The sequence below is a fragment of the Ambystoma mexicanum genome, chromosome 1p (genome assembly GCF_040938575.1).
Source record: "Ambystoma mexicanum isolate Mex_15411 chromosome 1p, UKY_AmexF1_1, whole genome shotgun sequence".
Classification (NCBI taxonomy): Eukaryota; Metazoa; Chordata; class Amphibia; order Caudata; family Ambystomatidae; genus Ambystoma; species Ambystoma mexicanum.
Genome location: NC_090921.1, coordinates 1027848723 through 1027869337, shown reverse-complemented (window position 1 = coordinate 1027869337; position 20615 = coordinate 1027848723). Strand labels below are relative to the sequence as shown.

Below are 20615 nucleotides of genomic sequence, written 5' to 3'. Positions count from 1 at the left end.
AGAACACTATACACCATCCAAGATATTAAAATATTGTCAAGGCCCAACGCGGCTGAATACTCTGAGGAGATGGCCTGTGAGGTGCCGCCTTTCAACTTTTCCCCCTTAGTATGGTGGTCATTAACATGCGGGAGACTGCGCAGGGGGTCATTTTTTTAATTGGGAACTGATGTGCTTTTACTCAATTCGGGAACCTCACAAGCCAAATTTGAAGTATTTTGCACGAATTGCAAGAGATGTTTATAAGTCGACGGTTGAAGTGGAAGCTCGTATTGAGTTTGCTAGAGAATGATTTGCCAAGCCTTCGAAAGCTCAGTTGGTAGAGCGGAGGACTGTAGTGGTAAAACAGGCATCCTTAGGTCGCTGGTTCAAATCCAGCTCGAAGGACTTTTGCCGAATGCAAATTTTATTGAATACTTGGAAAGTAAAATACTTGGAAAATAAAATAACAGACAATTTATAATTATATTATATTTCATCACTGAAAATAGATGCCTTTTGCTTTGAGGCTGTGGCCACGTTATGTTTCTGTCCAACACCAATCTTCATTGGTTTCCTGTGAGGTGTTTCGGATCCCCATCTCTTGCTATGAACTGGCAAAACAGCAGAATCCCCTTGACAATCTTGATTTCTCAAGGGAAATGAGAGAACAGTATACACCATCCAAGATATTAAAATATTGTCAAGGCCCAACACGGCTGAATACTCTGAGGAGATAGCCAGAAGGCGCGCCTTTCAACTTTTCCCCCTTAGTATGGTGGTCAGTAACATGCGGGAGACTGCGTAGGGGGTCATTTTTTTAATTGGGAACTGATGTGCTTTTACTCAATTCGGGAACCTCACAAGCCAAATTTGTAGTATTTTGCACGAATTGCAAGAGATGTTTACAAGTCGACGGTTGAAGTGGAAGCTCGTATTGAGTTTGCTAGAGAATGATTTGCCAAGCCTTCGATAGCTCGTCGCTGGTTCAAATCCGGCTCAAAGGACTTTTGCCAAATGCACATTTTATTGAATACTTGGAAAGTAAAATACTTGGAAAGTAAAATAACAGACAATTTATAATTATATTATATTTCATCACTGAAAATAGATGCCTTTTGCTTTGAGGCTGTGGCCACGTTACTTTTCTGTCCAACACGAATCTTCATTGGTTTCCTGTCAGGTGTTTTGGATCCCCATCTCTTGCTATGAACTGGCAAAACAGCAGAATCCCCTTGACAATCTTGATTTCTCAAGGGAAATGAGAGAACACTATACACCATCCAAGATATTAAAATATTGTCAAGGCCCAACACGGCTGAATACTCTGAGGAGATGGCCTGTGAGGCGAAGCCTTTCAACCTTTCCCCCTTAGTATGGTGGTCATTAACATGTGGGAGACTGCGGAGGGGGTCATTTTTTTAATTGGGAACTGATGTGCTTTTACTCAATTCGGGAACCTCACAAGCCAAATTTGTAGTATTTTGCACGAATTGCAAGAGATGTTTACAAGTCGACGGTTGAAGTGGAAGCTCGTATTGAGTTTGCTAGAGAATGATTTGCCAAGCCTTCGATAGCTCAGTTGGTAGAGCAGAGGACTGTAGTGGTAAAACAGGCATCCTTAGGTCGCTGGTTCAAATCTGGCTCGAAGGACTTTTGCCAAATGCAAATTTTATTGAATACTTGGAAAGTAAAATACTTGGAAAATAAAATAACAGACAATTTATAATTATATTATATTTCATCACTGAAAATAGATGCCTTTTGCTTTGAGGCTGTGGCCACGTTATGTTTCTGTCCAACACCAATCTTCATTGGTTTCCTCTGAGGTGATTCGGATCCCCATCTCTTGCTATGAACTGGCAAAACAGCAGAATCCCCTTGACAATCTTGATTTCTCAAGGGAAATGAGAGAACAGTATACACCATCCAAGATATTAAAATATTGTCAAGGCCCAACACGGCTGAATACTCTGAGGAGAGCCTGTGAGGCGCCGCCTTTCAACTTTTCCCCCTTAGTATGGTGGTCAGTAACATGCGGGAGACTGCGGAGGGGGTCATTTTTTTAATTGGGAACTGATGTGCTTTTACTCAATTCGGGAACGTCACAAGCCAAATTTGTAGTATTTTGCACGAATTGCAAGAGATGTTTACAAGTCGACGGTTGAAGTGGAAGCTCGTATTGAGTTTGCTAGAGAACGATTTGTCAAGCCTTCTATAGCTCAGTTGGTAGAGCGGAGGACTGTAGTGGTAAAACAGGCATCCTTAGGTCGTTGGTTCAAATCCGGCTCGAAGGACTTTTGCCAAATGCACATTTTATTGAATACTTGGAAAGTAAAATACTTGGAAAGTAAAATAAGAGACAATTTATAATTATATTATATTTCATCACTGAAAATAGATGCCTTTTGCTTTGAGGCTGTGGCCACGTTATTTTTCTGTCCAACACGAATCTTCATTGGTTTCCTGTCAGGTGTTTTGGATCCCCATCTCTTGCTATGAACTGGCAAAACAGCAGAATCCCCTTGACAATCTTGATTTCTCAAGGGAAATGAGAGAACACTATACACCATCCAAGATATTAAAATATTGTCAAGGCCCAACACGGCTGAATACTCTGAGGAGATGGCCTGTGAGGCGCCGCCTTTCAACTTTTCCCCCTTAGTATGGTGGTCATTAACATGTGGGAGACTGCGGAGGGGGTCATTTTTTTAATTGGGAACTGATGTGCTTTTACTCAATTCGGGAACCTCACAAGCCAAATTTGTAGTATTTTGCACGAATTGCAAGAGATGTTTACAAGTCGACGGTTGAAGTGGAAGCTCGTATTGAGTTTGCTAGAGAATGATTTGCCAAGCCTTCGATAGCTCAGTTGGTAGAGCGGAGGACTGTAGTGGTAAAACAGGCATCCTTAGGTCGCTGCTTCAAATCTGGCTCGAAGGACTTTTGCCAAATGCAAATTTTATTGAATACTTGGAAAGTAAAATACTTGGAAAATAAAATAACAGACAATTTATAATTATATTATATTTCATCACTGAAAATAGATGCCTTTTGCTTTGAGGCTGTGGCCACGTTATGTTTCTGTCCAACACCAATCTTCATTGGTTTCCTGTGAGGTGATTCGGATCCCCATCTCTTGCTATGAACTGGCAAAACAGCAGAATCCCCTTGACAATCTTGATTTCTCAAGGGAAATGAGAGAACAGTATACACCATCCAAGATATTAAAATATTGTCAAGGCCCAACACGGCTGAATACTCTGAGGAGATGGCCTGTGAGGCGCCGCCTTTCAACTTTTCCCCCTTAGTATGGTGGTCAGTAACATGCGGGAGACTGCGGAGGGGGTCATTTTTTTAATTGGGAACTGATGTGCTTTTACTCAATTCGGGAACGTCACAAGCCAAATTTGTAGTATTTTGCACGAATTGCAAGAGATGTTTACAAGTCGGCGGTTGAAGTGGAAGCTCGTATTGAGTTTGCTAGAGAACGATTTGTCAAGCCTTCGATAGCTCAGTTGGTAGAGTGGAGGACTGTAGTGGTTAAACAGGCATCTTTAGGTCACTGGTTCAAATCCGGCTCGAAGGACTTTTGCCAAATGCACATTTTATTGAATACTTGGAAAGTAAAATACTTGGAAAGTAAAATAACAGACAATTTATAATTATATTATATTTCATCACTGAAAATAGATGCCTTTTGCTTTGAGGCTGTGACCATGTTATTTTTCTGTCCAACACGAATCTTCATTGGTTTCCTGTGAGGTGTTTTGGATCCCCATCTCTTGCTATGAACTGGCAAAACAGCAGAATCCCCTTGACAATCTTGATTTCTCAAGGGAAATGAGAGAACACTATACACCATCCAAGATATTAAAATATTGTCAAGGCCCAACGCGGCTGAATACTCTGAGGAGATGGCCTGTGAGGCGCCTCCTTTCAACATTTCCCCCTTAGTATGGTGGTCATTAACATGTGGGAGACTGCGGAGGGGGTCATTTTTTTAATTGGGAACTGATGTGCTTTTACTCATTTCGGGAACCTCACAAGCCAAATTTGTAGTATTTTGCACGAATTGCAAGAGATGTTTACAAGTCGAAGGTTGAAGTGGAAGCTCGTATTGAGTTTGCTAGAGAATGATTTGCCAAGCCTTCGATAGCTCAGTTGGTAGAGCGGAGGACTGTAGTGGTAAAACAGGCATCCTTAGGTAGCTGGTTCAAATCTGGCTCGAAGGACTTTTGCCAAATGCAAATTTTATTGAATACTTGGAAAGTAAAATACTTGGAAAATAAAATAACAGACAATTTATAATTATATTATATTTCATCACTGAAAATAGATGCCTTTTGCTTTGAGGCTGTGGCCACGTTATGTTTCTGTCCAACACCAATCTTCATTGGTTTCCTGTGAGGTGATTCGGATCCCCATCTCTTGCTATGAACTGGCAAAACAGCAGAATCCCCTTGACAATCTTGATTTCTCAAGGGAAATGAGAGAACAGTATACACCATCCAAGATATTAAAATATTGTCAAGGCCCAACACGGCTGAATACTCTGAGGAGATGGCCTGTGAGGCGCCGCCTTTCAACTTTTCCCCCTTAGTATGGTGGTCAGTAACATGCGGGAGACTGCGTAGGGGGTCATTTTTTTAATTGGGAACTGATGTGCTTTTACTCAATTCGGGAACGTCACAAGCCAAATTTGTAGTATTTTGCACGAATTGCAAGAGATGTTTACAAGTCGACGGTTGAAGTGGAAGCTCGTATTGAGTTTGCTAGAGAACAATTTGTCAAGCCTTCGATAGCTCAGTTGGTAGAGCGGAGGACTGTAGTGGTAAAACAGGCATCCTTAGGTCGCTGGTTCAAATCCAGCTCGAAGGACTTTTGCCAAATGCAAATTTTATTGAATACTTGGAAAGTAAAATACTTGGAAAATAAAATAACAGACAATTTATAATTATATTATATTTCATCACTGAAAATAGATGCCTTTTGCTTTGAGGCTGTGGCCACGTTATGTTTCTGTCCAACACCAATCTTCATTGGTTTCCTGTGAGGTGTTTCGGATCCCCATCTCTTGCTATGAACTGGCAAAACAGCAGAATCCCCTTGACAATCTTGATTTCTCAAGGGAAATGAGAGAACAGTATACACCATCCAAGATATTAAAATATTGTCAAGGCCCAACACGGCTGAATACTCTGAGGAGATAGCCAGAAGGCGCGCCTTTCAACTTTTCCCCCTTAGTATGGTGGTCAGTAACATGCGGGAGACTGCGGAGGGGGTCATTTTTTTAATTGGGAACTGATGTGCTTTTACTCAATTCGGGAACCTCACAAGCCAAATTTGTAGTATTTTGCACGAATTGCAAGAGATGTTTACAAGTCGACGGTTGAAGTGGAAGCTCGTATTGAGTTTGCTAGAGAATGATTTGCCAAGCCTTCGATAGCTCGTCGCTGGTTCAAATCCGGCTCAAAGGACTTTTGCCAAATGCACATTTTATTGAATACTTGGAAAGTAAAATACTTGGAAAGTAAAATAACAGACAATTTATAATTATATTATATTTCATCACTGAAAATAGATGCCTTTTGCTTTGAGGCTGTGGCCACGTTACTTTTCTGTCCAACACGAATCTTCATTGGTTTCCTGTCAGGTGTTTTGGATCCCCATCTCTTGCTATGAACTGGCAAAACAGCAGAATCCCCTTGACAATCTTGATTTCTCAAGGGAAATGAGAGAACAGTATACACCATCCAAGATATTAAAATATTGTCAAGGCCCAACACGGCTGAATACTCTGAGGAGATGGCCTGTGAGGCGCCGCCTTTCAACTTTTCCCCCTTAGTATGGTGGTCAGTAACATGCGGGAGACTGCGGAGGGGGTCATTTTTTTAATTGGGAACTGATGTGCTTTTACTCAATTCGGGAACGTCACAAGCCAAATTTGTAGTATTTTGCACGAATTGCAAGAGATGTTTACAAGTCGACGGTTGAAGTGGAAGCTCGTATTGAGTTTGCTAGAGAACGATTTGTCAAGCCTTCGATAGCTCAGTTGGTAGAGCGGAGGACTGTAGTGGTAAAACAGGCATCCTTAGGTCGTTGGTTCAAATCCGGCTCGAAGGACTTTTGCCAAATGCACATTTTATTGAATACTTGGAAAGTAAAATACTTGGAAAGTAAAATAACAGACAATTTATAATTATATTATATTTCATCACTGAAAATAGATGCCTTTTGCTTTGAGGCTGTGGCCACGTTATTTTTCTGTCCGACACCAATCTTAGTTGGTTTACTGTGAGGTATTTTGGATCCCCATCTCTTGCTATGAACTGACAAAACAGCAGAATCCCCTTGACAATCTTGATTTCTCAAGGGAAATGGGAGAACACTATACACCATCCAAGATATTAAAATATTGTCAAGGCCGAACACTGATGAATACTCTGAGGAGATGGCCTGTGAGGCGCCGCCTTTCAACTTTTCCTCCTTTGTATGGTGGTCAGTAACATGCGGGAGACTGCGGAGGGGGTCATTTTTTTAATTGTGAACTGATGTGCTTTTACTCAATTCGGGAACCTCACAAGCCAAATTTGTAGTATTTTGCACGAATTGAAAGAGATGTTTGAATGTCGACGGTTGAAGTGGAAGCTCGTATTGAGCTTGCTAGAGACTGATTTGCCAAGCCTTCGATAGATCAGTTGGTAGAGCGGAGGACTGTAGTGGTAAAACAGGCATCCTTAGGTCAGGACTTTTGCCAAATGCACATTTTATTGAATACTTGGAAAGTAAAATACTTGGAAAATAAAATAACAGACAATTTATAATTATATTATATTTCATCACTGAAAATAGATGCCTTTTGCTTTGAGGCTGTGGCCACGTTATGTTTCTGTCCAACACCAATCTTCATTGGTTTCCTGTGAGGTGATTCGGATCCCCATCTCTTGCTATGAACTGGCAAAACAGCAGAATCCCCTTGACAATCTTGATTTCTCAAGGGAAATGAGAGAACAGTATACACCATCCAAGATATTAAAATATTGTCAAGGCCCAACACGGCTGAATACTCTGAGGAGATGGCCTGTGAGGCGCCGCCTTTCAACTTTTCCCCCTTAGTATGGTGGTCAGTAACATGCGGGAGACTGCGGAGGGGGTCATTTTTTTAATTGGGAACTGATGTGCTTTTACTCAATTCGGGAACGTCACAAGCCAAATTTGTAGTATTTTGCACGAATTGCAAGAGATGTTTACAAGTCGACGGTTGAAGTGGAAGCTCGTATTGAGTTTGCTAGAGAACAATTTGTCAAGCCTTCGATAGCTCAGTTGGTAGAGCGGAGGACTGTAGTGGTAAAACAGGCATCCTTAGGTCGCTGGTTCAAATCCAGCTCGAAGGACTTTTGCCAAATGCAAATTTTATTGAATACTTGGAAAGTAAAATACTTGGAAAATAAAATAAGAGACAATTTATAATTATATTATATTTCATCACTGAAAATAGATGCCTTTTGCTTTGAGGCTGTGGCCACGTTATGTTTCTGTCCAACACCAATCTTCATTGGTTTCCTGTGAGGTGTTTCGGATCCCCATCTCTTGCTATGAACTGGCAAAACAGCAGAATTCCATTGACAATCTTGATTTCTCAAGGGAAATGAGAGAACAGTATACACCATCCAAGATATTAAAATATTGTCAAGGCCCAACACGGCTGAATACTCTGAGGAGATAGCCAGAAGGCGCGCCTTTCAACTTTTCCCCCTTAGTATGGTGGTCAGTAACATGCGGGAGACTGCGGAGGGGGTCATTTTTTTAATTGGGAACTGATGTGCTTTTACTCAATTCGGGAACCTCACAAGCCAAATTTGTAGTATTTTGCACGAATTGCAAGAGATGTTTACAAGTCGACGGTTGAAGTGGAAGCTCGTATTGAGTTTGCTAGAGAATGATTTGCCAAGCCTTCGATAGCTCGTCGCTGGTTCAAATCCGGCTCAAAGGACTTTTGCCAAATGCACATTTTATTGAATACTTGGAAAGTAAAATACTTGGAAAGTAAAATAACAGACAATTTATAATTATATTATATTTCATCACTGAAAATAGATGCCTTTTGCTTTGAGGCTGTGGCCACGTTATGTTTCTGTCCAACACCAATCTTCATTGGTTTCCTGTGAGGTGTTTCGGATCCCCATCTCTTGCTATGAACTGGCAAAACAGCAGAATCCCCTTGACAATCTTGATTTCTCAAGGGAAATGAGAGAACAGTATACACCATCCAAGATATTAAAATATTGTCAAGGCCCAACACGGCTGAATACTCTGAGGAGATAGCCAGAAGGCGCGCCTTTCAACTTTTCCCCCTTAGTATGGTGGTCAGTAACATGCGGGAGACTGCGGAGGGGGTCATTTTTTTAATTGGGAACTGATGTGCTTTTACTCAATTCGGGAACCTCACAAGCCAAATTTGTAGTATTTTGCACGAATTGCAAGAGATGTTTACAAGTCGACGGTTGAAGTGGAAGCTCGTATTGAGTTTGCTAGAGAATGATTTGCCAAGCCTTCGATAGCTCGTCGCTGGTTCAAATCCGGCTCAAAGGACTTTTGCCAAATGCACATTTTATTGAATACTTGGAAAGTAAAATACTTGGAAAGTAAAATAACAGACAATTTATAATTATATTATATTTCATCACTGAAAATAGATGCCTTTTGCTTTGAGGCTGTGGCCACGTTACTTTTCTGTCCAACACGAATCTTCATTGGTTTCCTGTCAGGTGTTTTGGATCCCCATCTCTTGCTATGAACTGGCAAAACAGCAGAATCCCCTTGACAATCTTGATTTCTCAAGGGAAATGAGAGAACAGTATACACCATCCAAGATATTAAAATATTGTCAAGGCCCAACACGGCTGAATACTCTGAGGAGATGGCCTGTGAGGCGCCGCCTTTCAACTTTTCCCCCTTAGTATGGTGGTCAGTAACATGCGGGAGACTGCGGAGGGGGTCATTTTTTTAATTGGGAACTGATGTGCTTTTACTCAATTCGGGAACGTCACAAGCCAAATTTGTAGTATTTTGCACGAATTGCAAGAGATGTTTACAAGTCGACGGTTGAAGTGGAAGCTCGTATTGAGTTTGCTAGAGAACGATTTGTCAAGCCTTCGATAGCTCAGTTGGTAGAGCGGAGGACTGAAGTGGTAAAACAGGCATCCTTAGGTTGCTGGTTCAAATCCAGCTCGAAGGACTTTTGCCAAATGCAAATTTTATTAAATACTTGGAAAGTAAAATACTTGGAAAATAAAATAACAGACAATTTATAATTATATTATATTTCATCACTGAAAATAGATGCCTTTTGCTTTGAGGCTGTCGCCACGTTATGTTTCTGTCCAACACCAATCTTCATTGGTTTCCTGTGAGGTGTTTTGGATCCCGATCTCTTGCTATGAACTGGCAAAACAGCAGAATCCCCTTGACAATCTTGATTTCTCAAGGGAAATGAGAGAACAGTATACACCATCCAAGATATTAAAATATTGTCAAGGCCCAACACGGCTGAATACTCTGAGGAGATGGCCTGTGAGGCGCCGCCTTTCAACTTTTCCTCCTTAGTATGGTGGTCAGTAACATGCGGGAGACTGCGGAGGGGGTCATTTTTTTAATTGGGAACTGATGTGCTTTTACTCAATTCGGGAACCTCACAAGCCAAATTTGTAGTATTTTGCACGAATTGCAAGAGATGTTTACAAGTCGACGGTTGAAGTGGAAGCTCGTATTGAGTTTACTAGAGAATGATTTGCCAAGCCTTCGATAGCTCAGTTGGTAGAGCGGAGGACTGTAGTGGTAAAACAGGCATCCTTAGGTCGCTGGTTCAAATCCGGCTCGAAAGACTTTTGCCAAATGCACATTTTATTGAATACTTGGAAAGTAAAATACTTGGAAAGTAAAATAACAGACAATTTATAATTATATTATATTTCATCACTGAAAATAGATGCCTTTTGCTTTGAGGCTGTGGCCACGTTATGTTTCTGTCCAACACAAATCTTCATTGGTTTCCTGTGAGGTGTTTTGGATCCCCATCTCTTGCTATGAACTGGCAAAACAGCAGAATCCCCTTGACAATCTTGATTTCTCAAGGGAAATGAGAGAACACTATACACCATCCAAGATATTAAAATATTGTCAAGGCCCAACGCGGCTGAATACTCTGAGGAGATGGCCTGTGAGGTGCCGCCTTTCAACTTTTCCCCCTTAGTATGGTGGTCATTAACATGCGGGAGACTGCGCAGGGGGTCATTTTTTTAATTGGGAACTGATGTGCTTTTACTCAATTCGGGAACCTCACAAGCCAAATTTGAAGTATTTTGCACGAATTGCAAGAGATGTTTATAAGTCGACGGTTGAAGTGGAAGCTCCTATTGAGTTTGCTAGAGAATGATTTGCCAAGCCTTCGAAAGCTCAGTTGGTAGAGCGGAGGACTGTAGTGGTAAAACAGGCATCCTTAGGTCGCTGGTTCAAATCCAGCTCGAAGGACTTTTGCCGAATGCAAATTTTATTGAATACTTGGAAAGTAAAATACTTGGAAAATAAAATAACAGACAATTTATAATTATATTATATTTCATCACTGAAAATAGATGCCTTTTGCTTTGAGGCTGTGGCCACGTTATGTTTCTGTCCAACACCAATCTTCATTGGTTTCCTGTGAGGTGTTTCGGATCCCCATCTCTTGCTATGAACTGGCAAAACAGCAGAATCCCCTTGACAATCTTGATTTCTCAAGGGAAATGAGAGAACAGTATACACCATCCAAGATATTAAAATATTGTCAAGGCCCAACACGGCTGAATACTCTGAGGAGATGGCCTGTGAGGCGCCGCCTTTCAACTTTTCCCCCTTAGTATGGTGGTCAGTAACATGCGGGAGACTGCGGAGGGGGTCATTTTTTTAATTGGGAACTGATGTGCTTTTACTCAATTCGGGAACCTCACAAGCCAAATTTGTAGTATTTTGCACGAATTGCAAGAGATGTTTACAAGTCGACGGTTGAAGTGGAAGCTCGTATTGAGTTTGCTAGAGAATGATTTGCCAAGCCTTCGATAGCTCGTCGCTGGTTCAAATCCGGCTCAAAGGACTTTTGCCAAATGCACATTTTATTGAATACTTGGAAAGTAAAATACTTGGAAAGTAAAATAACAGACAATTTATAATTATATTATATTTCATCACTGAAAATAGATGCCTTTTGCTTTGAGGCTGTGGCCACGTTACTTTTCTGTCCAACACGAATCTTCATTGGTTTCCTGTCAGGTGTTTTGGATCCCCATCTCTTGCTATGAACTGGCAAAACAGCAGAATCCCCTTGACAATCTTGATTTCTCAAGGGAAATGAGAGAACAGTATACACCATCCAAGATATTAAAATATTGTCAAGGCCCAACACGGCTGAATACTCTGAGGAGATGGCCTGTGAGGCGCCGCCTTTCAACTTTTCCCCCTTAGTATGGTGGTCAGTAACATGCGGGAGACTGCGGAGGGGGTCATTTTTTTAATTGGGAACTGATGTGCTTTTACTCAATTCGGGAACGTCACAAGCCAAATTTGTAGTATTTTGCACGAATTGCAAGAGATGTTTACAAGTCGACGGTTGAAGTGGAAGCTCGTATTGAGTTTGCTAGAGAACGATTTGTCAAGCCTTCGATAGCTCAGTTGGTAGAGCGGAGGACTGAAGTGGTAAAACAGGCATCCTTAGGTTGCTGGTTCAAATCCAGCTCGAAGGACTTTTGCCAAATGCAAATTTTATTAAATACTTGGAAAGTAAAATACTTGGAAAATAAAATAACAGACAATTTATAATTATATTATATTTCATCACTGAAAATAGATGCCTTTTGCTTTGAGGCTGTCGCGACGTTATGTTTCTGTCCAACACCAATCTTCATTGGTTTCCTGTGAGGTGTTTTGGATCCCGATCTCTTGCTATGAACTGGCAAAACAGCAGAATCCCCTTGACAATCTTGATTTCTCAAGGGAAATGAGAGAACAGTATACACCATCCAAGATATTAAAATATTGTCAAGGCCCAACACGGCTGAATACTCTGAGGAGATGGCCTGTGAGGCGCCGCCTTTCAACTTTTCCTCCTTAGTATGGTGGTCAGTAACATGCGGGAGACTGCGGAGGGGGTCATTTTTTTAATTGGGAACTGATGTGCTTTTACTCAATTCGGGAACCTCACAAGCCAAATTTGTAGTATTTTGCACGAATTGCAAGAGATGTTTACAAGTCGACGGTTGAAGTGGAAGCTCGTATTGAGTTTACTAGAGAATGATTTGCCAAGCCTTCGATAGCTCAGTTGGTAGAGCGGAGGACTGTAGTGGTAAAACAGGCATCCTTAGGTCGCTGGTTCAAATCCGGCTCGAAAGACTTTTGCCAAATGCACATTTTATTGAATACTTGGAAAGTAAAATACTTGGAAAGTAAAATAACAGACAATTTATAATTATATTATATTTCATCACTGAAAATAGATGCCTTTTGCTTTGAGGCTGTGGCCACGTTATGTTTCTGTCCAACACAAATCTTCATTGGTTTCCTGTGAGGTGTTTTGGATCCCCATCTCTTGCTATGAACTGGCAAAACAGCAGAATCCCCTTGACAATCTTGATTTCTCAAGGGAAATGAGAGAACACTATACACCATCCAAGATATTAAAATATTGTCAAGGCCCAACGCGGCTGAATACTCTGAGGAGATGGCCTGTGAGGTGCCGCCTTTCAACTTTTCCCCCTTAGTATGGTGGTCATTAACATGCGGGAGACTGCGCAGGGGGTCATTTTTTTAATTGGGAACTGATGTGCTTTTACTCAATTCGGGAACCTCACAAGCCAAATTTGAAGTATTTTGCACGAATTGCAAGAGATGTTTATAAGTCGACGGTTGAAGTGGAAGCTCGTATTGAGTTTGCTAGAGAATGATTTGCCAAGCCTTCGAAAGCTCAGTTGGTAGAGCGGAGGACTGTAGTGGTAAAACAGGCATCCTTAGGTCGCTGGTTCAAATCCAGCTCGAAGGACTTTTGCCGAATGCAAATTTTATTGAATACTTGGAAAGTAAAATACTTGGAAAATAAAATAACAGACAATTTATAATTATATTATATTTCATCACTGAAAATAGATGCCTTTTGCTTTGAGGCTGTGGCCACGTTATGTTTCTGTCCAACACCAATCTTCATTGGTTTCCTGTGAGGTGTTTCGGATCCCCATCTCTTGCTATGAACTGGCAAAACAGCAGAATCCCCTTGACAATCTTGATTTCTCAAGGGAAATGAGAGAACAGTATACACCATCCAAGATATTAAAATATTGTCAAGGCCCAACACGGCTGAATACTCTGAGGAGATAGCCAGAAGGCGCGCCTTTCAACTTTTCCCCCTTAGTATGGTGGTCAGTAACATGCGGGAGACTGCGTAGGGGGTCATTTTTTTAATTGGGAACTGATGTGCTTTTACTCAATTCGGGAACCTCACAAGCCAAATTTGTAGTATTTTGCACGAATTGCAAGAGATGTTTACAAGTCGACGGTTGAAGTGGAAGCTCGTATTGAGTTTGCTAGAGAATGATTTGCCAAGCCTTCGATAGCTCGTCGCTGGTTCAAATCCGGCTCAAAGGACTTTTGCCAAATGCACATTTTATTGAATACTTGGAAAGTAAAATACTTGGAAAGTAAAATAACAGACAATTTATAATTATATTATATTTCATCACTGAAAATAGATGCCTTTTGCTTTGAGGCTGTGGCCACGTTACTTTTCTGTCCAACACGAATCTTCATTGGTTTCCTGTCAGGTGTTTTGGATCCCCATCTCTTGCTATGAACTGGCAAAACAGCAGAATCCCCTTGACAATCTTGATTTCTCAAGGGAAATGAGAGAACACTATACACCATCCAAGATATTAAAATATTGTCAAGGCCCAACACGGCTGAATACTCTGAGGAGATGGCCTGTGAGGCGAAGCCTTTCAACCTTTCCCCCTTAGTATGGTGGTCATTAACATGTGGGAGACTGCGGAGGGGGTCATTTTTTTAATTGGGAACTGATGTGCTTTTACTCAATTCGGGAACCTCACAAGCCAAATTTGTAGTATTTTGCACGAATTGCAAGAGATGTTTACAAGTCGACGGTTGAAGTGGAAGCTCGTATTGAGTTTGCTAGAGAATGATTTGCCAAGCCTTCGATAGCTCAGTTGGTAGAGCAGAGGACTGTAGTGGTAAAACAGGCATCCTTAGGTCGCTGGTTCAAATCTGGCTCGAAGGACTTTTGCCAAATGCAAATTTTATTGAATACTTGGAAAGTAAAATACTTGGAAAATAAAATAACAGACAATTTATAATTATATTATATTTCATCACTGAAAATAGATGCCTTTTGCTTTGAGGCTGTGGCCACGTTATGTTTCTGTCCAACACCAATCTTCATTGGTTTCCTCTGAGGTGATTCGGATCCCCATCTCTTGCTATGAACTGGCAAAACAGCAGAATCCCCTTGACAATCTTGATTTCTCAAGGGAAATGAGAGAACAGTATACACCATCCAAGATATTAAAATATTGTCAAGGCCCAACACGGCTGAATACTCTGAGGAGAACCTGTGAGGCGCCGCCTTTCAACTTTTCCCCCTTAGTATGGTGGTCAGTAACATGCGGGAGACTGCGGAGGGGGTCATTTTTTTAATTGGGAACTGATGTGCTTTTACTCAATTCGGGAACCTCACAAGCCAAATTTGTAGTATTTTGCACGAATTGCAAGAGATGTTTACAAGTCGACGGTTGAAGTGGAAGCTCGTATTGAGTTTGCTAGAGAACGATTTGTCAAGCCTTCTATAGCTCAGTTGGTAGAGCGGAGGACTGTAGTGGTAAAACAGGCATCCTTAGGTCGTTGGTTCAAATCCGGCTCGAAGGACTTTTGCCAAATGCACATTTTATTGAATACTTGGAAAGTAAAATACTTGGAAAGTAAAATAAGAGACAATTTATAATTATATTATATTTCATCACTGAAAATAGATGCCTTTTGCTTTGAGGCTGTGGCCACGTTATTTTTCTGTCCAACACGAATCTTCATTGGTTTCCTGTCAGGTGTTTTGGATCCCCATCTCTTGCTATGAACTGGCAAAACAGCAGAATCCCCTTGACAATCTTGATTTCTCAAGGGAAATGAGAGAACACTATACACCATCCAAGATATTAAAATATTGTCAAGGCCCAACACGGCTGAATACTCTGAGGAGATGGCCTGTGAGGCGCCGCCTTTCAACTTTTCCCCCTTAGTATGGTGGTCATTAACATGTGGGAGACTGCGGAGGGGGTCATTTTTTTAATTGGGAACTGATGTGCTTTTACTCAATTCGGGAACCTCACAAGCCAAATTTGTAGTATTTTGCACGAATTGCAAGAGATGTTTACAAGTCGACGGTTGAAGTGGAAGCTCGTATTGAGTTTGCTAGAGAATGATTTGCCAAGCCTTCGATAGCTCAGTTGGTAGAGCGGAGGACTGTAGTGGTAAAACAGGCATCCTTAGGTCGCTGCTTCAAATCTGGCTCGAAGGACTTTTGCCAAATGCAAATTTTATTGAATACTTGGAAAGTAAAATACTTGGAAAATAAAATAACAGACAATTTATAATTATATTATATTTCATCACTGAAAATAGATGCCTTTTGCTTTGAGGCTGTGGCCACGTTATGTTTCTGTCCAACACCAATCTTCATTGGTTTCCTGTGAGGTGATTCGGATCCCCATCTCTTGCTATGAACTGGCAAAACAGCAGAATCCCCTTGACAATCTTGATTTCTCAAGGGAAATGAGAGAACAGTATACACCATCCAAGATATTAAAATATTGTCAAGGCCCAACACGGCTGAATACTCTGAGGAGATGGCCTGTGAGGCGCCGCCTTTCAACTTTTCCCCCTTAGTATGGTGGTCAGTAACATGCGGGAGACTGCGGAGGGGGTCATTTTTTTAATTGGGAACTGATGTGCTTTTACTCAATTCGGGAACGTCACAAGCCAAATTTGTAGTATTTTGCACGAATTGCAAGAGATGTTTACAAGTCGGCGGTTGAAGTGGAAGCTCGTATTGAGTTTGCTAGAGAACGATTTGTCAAGCCTTCGATAGCTCAGTTGGTAGAGTGGAGGACTGTAGTGGTTAAACAGGCATCTTTAGGTCACTGGTTCAAATCCGGCTCGAAGGACTTTTGCCAAATGCACATTTTATTGAATACTTGGAAAGTAAAATACTTGGAAAGTAAAATAACAGACAATTTATAATTATATTATATTTCATCACTGAAAATAGATGCATTTTGCTTTGAGGCTGTGGCCACCTTATTTTTCTGTCCGACACCAATCTTCGTTGGTTTCCTGTGAGGTATTTTGGATCCCCATCTCTTGCTATGAACTGACAAAACAGCAGAATCCCCTTGACAATCTTGATTTCTCAAGGGAAATGGGAGAACACTATACACCATCCAAGATATTAAAATATTGTCAAGGCCGAACACTGATGAATACTCTGAGGAGATGGCCTGTGAGGCGCCGCCTTTCAACTTTTCCTCCTTAGTATGGTGGTCAGTAACATGCGGGAGACTGCGGAGGGGGTCATTTTTTTAATTGTGAACTGATGTGCTTTTACTCAATTCGGGAACCTCACAAGCCAAATTTGTAGTATTTTGCACGAATTGCAAGAGATGTTTGAATGTCGACGGTTGAAGTGGAAGCTCGTATTGAGCTTGCTAGAGACTGATTTGCCAAGCCTTTGATAGCTCAGTTGGTAGAGCGGAGGACTGTAGTGGTAAAACAGGCATCCTTAGGTCGCTGGTTCAAATCCGGCTCGAAGGACTTTTGCCAAATGCACATTTTATTGAATACTTGGAAAGTAAAATACTTGGAAAGTAAAATAACAGACAATTTATAATTATATTATATTTCATCACTGAAAATAGATGCCTTTTGCTTTGAGGCTGTGACCATGTTATTTTTCTGTCCAACACGAATCTTCATTGGTTTCCTGTGAGGTGTTTTGGATCCCCATCTCTTGCTATGAACTGGCAAAACAGCAGAATCCCCTTGACAATCTTGATTTCTCAAGGGAAATGAGAGAACACTATACACCATCCAAGATATTAAAATATTGTCAAGGCCCAACGCGGCTGAATACTCTGAGGAGATGGCCTGTGAGGCGCCTCCTTTCAACATTTCCCCCTTAGTATGGTGGTCATTAACATGTGGGAGACTGCGGAGGGGGTCATTTTTTTAATTGGGAACTGATGTGCTTTTACTCAATTCGGGAACCTCACAAGCCAAATTTGTAGTATTTTGCACGAATTGCAAGAGATGTTTACAAGTCGAAGGTTGAAGTGGAAGCTCGTATTGAGTTTGCTAGAGAATGATTTGCCAAGCCTTCGATAGCTCAGTTGGTAGAGCGGAGGACTGTAGTGGTAAAACAGGCATCCTTAGGTAGCTGGTTCAAATCTGGCTCGAAGGACTTTTGCCAAATGCAAATTTTATTGAATACTTGGAAAGTAAAATACTTGGAAAATAAAATAACAGACAATTTATAATTATATTATATTTCATCACTGAAAATAGATGCCTTTTGCTTTGAGGCTGTGGCCACGTTATGTTTCTGTCCAACACCAATCTTCATTGGTTTCCTGTGAGGTGATTCGGATCCCCATCTCTTGCTATGAACTGGCAAAACAGCAGAATCCCCTTGACAATCTTGATTTCTCAAGGGAAATGAGAGAACAGTATACACCATCCAAGATATTAAAATATTGTCAAGGCCCAACACGGCTGAATACTCTGAGGAGATGGCCTGTGAGGCGCCGCCTTTCAACTTTTCCCCCTTAGTATGGTGGTCAGTAACATGCGGGAGACTGCGGAGGGGGTCATTTTTTTAATTGGGAACTGATGTGCTTTTACTCAATTCGGGAACGTCACAAGCCAAATTTGTAGTATTTTGCACGAATTGCAAGAGATGTTTACAAGTCGACGGTTGAAGTGGAAGCTCGTATTGAGTTTGCTAGAGAACAATTTGTCAAGCCTTCGATAGCTCAGTTGGTAGAGAGGAGGACTGTAGTGGTAAAACAGGCATCCTTAGGTCGCTGGTTCAAATCCAGCTCGAAGGACTTTTGCCAAATGCAAATTTTATTGAATACTTGGAAAGTAAAATACTTGGAAAATAAAATAACAGACAATTTATAATTATATTATATTTCATCACTGAAAATAGATGCCTTTTGCTTTGAGGCTGTGGCCACGTTATGTTTCTGTCCAACACCAATCTTCATTGGTTTCCTGTGAGGTGTTTCGGATCCCCATCTCTTGCTATGAACTGGCAAAACAGCAGAATCCCCTTGACAATCTTGATTTCTCAAGGGAAATGAGAGAACAGTATACACCATCCAAGATATTAAAATATTGTCAAGGCCCAACACGGCTGAATACTCTGAGGAGATAGCCAGAAGGCGCGCCTTTCAACTTTTCCCCCTTAGTATGGTGGTCAGTAACATGCGGGAGACTGCGGAGGGGGTCATTTTTTTAATTGGGAACTGAGGTGCTTTTACTCAATTCGGGAACCTCACAAGCCAAATTTGTAGTATTTTGCACGAATTGCAAGAGATGTTTACAAGTCGACGGTTGAAGTGGAAGCTCGTATTGAGTTTGCTAGAGAATGATTTGCCAAGCCTTCGATAGCTCGTCGCTGGTTCAAATCCGGCTCAAAGGACTTTTGCCAAATGCACATTTTATTGAATACTTGGAAAGTAAAATACTTGGAAAGTAAAATAACAGACAATTTATAATTATATTATATTTCATCACTGAAAATAGATGCCTTTTGCTTTGAGGCTGTGGCCACGTTATTTTTCTGTCCGACACCAATCTTCGTTGGTTTCCTGTGAGGTATTTTGGATCCCCATCTCTTGCTATGAACTGACAAAACAGCAGAATCCCTTTGACAATCTTGATTTCTCAAGGGAAATGGGAGAACACTATACACCATCCAAGATATTAAAATATTGTCAAGGCCGAACGCTGATGAATACTCTGAGGAGAGGGCCTGTGAGGCGCCGCCTTTCAACTTTTCCTCCTTAGTATGGTGGTCAGTAACATGCGGGAGACTGCGGAGGGGGTCATTTTTTTAATTGTGAACTGATGTGCTTTTACTCAATTCGGGAACCTCACAAGCCAAATTTGTAGTATTTTGCACGAATTGCAAGAGATGTTTGAATGTCGACGGTTGAAGTGGAAGCTCGTATTGAGCTTGCTAGAGACTGATTTGCCAAGCCTTCGATAGCTCAGTTGGTAGAGCGGAGGACTGTAGTGGTAAAACAGGCGTCCTTAGGTCGCTGGTTCAAATCCGTCTCGAAGGACTTTTGCCAAATGCACATTTTATTGAATACTTGGAAAGTAAAATACTTGGAAAGTAAAATAACAGACAATTTATAATTATATTATATTTCATCACTGAAAATAGATGCCTTTTGCTTTGAGGCTTTGACCATGTTATTTTTCTGTCCAACACGAATCTTCATTGGTTTCCTGTGAGGTGTTTTGGATCCCCATCTCTTGCTATGAACTGGCAAAACAGCAGAATCCCCTTGACAATCTTGATTTCTCAAGGGAAATGAGAGAACACTATACACCATCCAAGATATTAAAATATTGTCAAGGCCCAACGCGGCTGAATACTCTGAGGAGATGGCCTGTGAGGTGCCGCCTTTCAACTTTTCCCCCTTAGTATGGTGGTCAGTAACATGCGGGAGACTGCGGAGGGGGTCATTTTTTAAATTGGGAACTGATGTGCTTTTACTCAATTCGGGAACCTCACAAGCCAAATTTGTAGTATTTTGCACGAATTGCAAGAGATGTCTACAAGTCGACGGTTGAAGTGGAAGCTCGTATTGAGTTTGCTAGAGTTGATTTGCCAAGCCTTCGATAGCTCAGTTGGTAGAGCGGAGGACTGTAGTGGTAAAACAGACATCCTTAGGGCGCTGGTTCAAATCCGGCTCAAAGGACTTTTGCCAAATGCACATTTTATTGAATACTTGGAAAGTAAAATACTTGGAAAGTAAAATAACAGACAATTTATAATTATATTATATTTCATCACTGAAAATAGATGCCTTTTGCTTTGAGGCTGTGGCCACGTTATTTTTCTGTCCAACATGAATCTTCATTGGTTTCCTGTCAGGTGTTTTGGATCCCCATCTCTTGCTATGAACTGGCAAAACAGCAGAATCCCCTTGACAATCTTGATTTCTCAAGGGAAATGAGAGAACACTATACACCATCCAAGATATTAAAATATTGTCAAGGCCCAACACGGCTGAATACTCTGAGGAGATGGCCTGTGAGGCGCCGCCTTTCAACTTTTCCCCCTTAGTATGGTGGTCATTAACATGCGGGAGACTGCGCAGGGGGTCATTTTTTTAATTGGGAACTGATGTGCTTTTACTCAATTCGGGAACCTCACAAGCCAAATTTGTAGTATTTTGCACGAATTGCAAGAGATGTTTATAAGTCGACGGTTGAAGTGGAAGCTCGTATTGAGTTTGCTAGAGAATGATTTG

General features: G+C 41.2%; 6 non-coding genes across 6 annotated transcripts; all 6 read left to right on the top strand.

Moving 5' to 3' along the window:
• Nucleotides 1-4774: 4774 nt before the first annotated feature.
• On the top strand, nucleotides 4775-4860 carry TRNAY-GUA (transfer RNA tyrosine (anticodon GUA)). Its single transcript is given in 2 exon segments — nucleotides 4775-4811; nucleotides 4825-4860. It is a non-coding gene; the product is annotated as a tRNA-Tyr (tRNA).
• Nucleotides 4861-6019: 1159 nt separating this feature from the next.
• On the top strand, nucleotides 6020-6105 carry TRNAY-GUA (transfer RNA tyrosine (anticodon GUA)). The gene is given in 2 exon segments: nucleotides 6020-6056; nucleotides 6070-6105. It is a non-coding gene; the product is annotated as a tRNA-Tyr (tRNA).
• Nucleotides 6106-7290: 1185 nt separating this feature from the next.
• Nucleotides 7291-7376, top strand: TRNAY-GUA (transfer RNA tyrosine (anticodon GUA)). Its single transcript is given in 2 exon segments — nucleotides 7291-7327; nucleotides 7341-7376. It is a non-coding gene; the product is annotated as a tRNA-Tyr (tRNA).
• Nucleotides 7377-9134: 1758 nt separating this feature from the next.
• TRNAF-GAA (transfer RNA phenylalanine (anticodon GAA)) lies at nucleotides 9135-9220 on the top strand. The gene is given in 2 exon segments: nucleotides 9135-9171; nucleotides 9185-9220. It is a non-coding gene; the product is annotated as a tRNA-Phe (tRNA).
• A 2453-nt stretch (nucleotides 9221-11673) lies between these two features.
• TRNAF-GAA (transfer RNA phenylalanine (anticodon GAA)) lies at nucleotides 11674-11759 on the top strand. Its single transcript is given in 2 exon segments — nucleotides 11674-11710; nucleotides 11724-11759. It is a non-coding gene; the product is annotated as a tRNA-Phe (tRNA).
• A 5033-nt stretch (nucleotides 11760-16792) lies between these two features.
• Nucleotides 16793-16878, top strand: TRNAY-GUA (transfer RNA tyrosine (anticodon GUA)). Its single transcript is given in 2 exon segments — nucleotides 16793-16829; nucleotides 16843-16878. It is a non-coding gene; the product is annotated as a tRNA-Tyr (tRNA).
• Nucleotides 16879-20615: the final 3737 nt, after the last annotated feature.